General features: G+C 31.9%; 1 pseudogene; it reads right to left on the bottom strand.

The window, feature by feature from the left end:
* Positions 1 to 712: 712 nt before the first annotated feature.
* Positions 713 to 1522, bottom strand: LOC149543671 (proteasome subunit alpha type-1-A pseudogene; annotated as a pseudogene).
* Positions 1523 to 1804: the final 282 nt, after the last annotated feature.

Genomic DNA, 1804 nt, shown 5'->3' with positions numbered 1-1804 from the left:
GTTGACAAAGGATGGGATTATTAGGATGATGCATGACTGTAAGTACTAAAACCTCTTCTCTTTCTAGGCCACTCATAGGAAATGCTTGGATGTGAAGAATCAAAGCTATGCATAAAGAATTGAAGGGTTGGAAGTCATCCTATCAACATGTACTTTTGGTTGATGGGGTTTGTATGGGAGGATCTCCAAATTCACATATATCCCTATTGCTATACATTTCTAATTATAATTGGTAAAACTTCAAAAATGCTCAACCTTCAATAGAGCATTGCTAAATAGTTTTCAAACCAATTGTTTGAAAAAATTCTAGTAGTGATATATGTATATGTATAAATAATTGGTTGAATTCATCCCTTGATTATGGTCATAATATTGTTAAATGATTCATTTTTGTAGCTTTTTAGGTGGAAGCGTGGCTACCAAAGGAGTATATTTATAAAGGAACAATTATAACATGAATGCACAAGGCTCCCCATTTTTAGACAGTATAGGTATGATTGCAAGTGTTTCTTTATGATAGTGTTATTTCTATTCAAGGTTATTTCTTTATGATATTAGATGTATAAAAATGACTATATCGGCAACAATAGAAAACAATCACAAAATTATGTAACAAAATCTTAGCCTTTGATAAAAAATTCTTTGGTTATTTTGGAGACACCTAGCTCACATTCTAAAAACAACAATATTAACCAAAATAATCTTCCTAAGATTAGGTTTCTGTAGGAGTTACATCTTTCTCTATATTATCTTGAGTATGACCTTGCTCACCTTCAACTAGAGTTGCATCAATTGAAGTTTCATCATTCTTGTCCTCTAGAGAATCAATTATGTATTGGACTATTTTTTAATCAAGGGCAATAAATACCTCCCCAATTACCATAATAGAGACATTACAATTAACATCATTAATTTTTCCTTCTTGCAGACATTCCTTGACTGATATTATCCCATATTGAATAAGTTCATCACGTGAGCAATCTAGAAATGTCTCAAATTTTCTTTCCAAGTAAGTTTTGCTTACTTGTGAGTGAACACCAATGACATATGCTTGATATTCAAAATAATTTATAGAAGTGTTGTTTTGGTAAATATGAGGTCTTCTTTCATCTAATCTAACAACAAGAAGACCCACACCATATGGCCACTTCCAAGATCGTTGAGTGCATCCTTGGGACTTGTTTGCTAGCTGCACCACCAATCTTTTGATAAGAATTGGGGACTCATAAAAAAATCTATAATTAATTCATTCAAATATCATGTAATGAGACAAAAAATGTCCATCAATAGTAAGACCTGTAATGACCAATCTAATATGATCATCTACCTTGAAAATATTCTTTTGATAGCAAGACAAATATGAATTAGTCTTCCCCACACTTTCTAAAACCACATGAGTTTTGGATCTCAATCCAACTACGTTGTTGTCTTGCTTGATTGCTTCCATTGCATATTCTACTTGGAAAAACCTCCCCACAAGACTCTATGTGGTCACATCTATATCATATTGATTCCTAAACATCTTTATAATGATTTTCTTCAATTTAGTTTTTTTTCTTGTGGGTCTTTCTATCCTTTTCCTATGGACTTATTTATAGCTGACCTAGTTCTTTATTAATTGAGAGGTAAGTCTATGAAACTTTAAGACTTAAAAAGTACCTAAAATTGGTTCTTGTCTATGACCCAATTAGAGAAAGACAAACAACTTGAGAGATTTCTTATGGGCTTCATAGTAAGAGATTTATTGGAAAACTCTGTAAACTACATACAAGACAAGAAATAAAGTCAAAAAATTTATGGGAAG

The sequence above is a fragment of the Cupressus sempervirens genome, chromosome 8, assembly GCF_028749045.1.
Source record: "Cupressus sempervirens isolate cs-2001-9-10 chromosome 8, ASM2874904v1, whole genome shotgun sequence".
NCBI classification, from domain to species: Eukaryota; Viridiplantae; Streptophyta; class Pinopsida; order Cupressales; family Cupressaceae; genus Cupressus; species Cupressus sempervirens.
The sequence above is the reverse complement of the archived record's forward strand: the minus strand, read 5'-3'. Positions and strand labels throughout refer to the sequence as shown.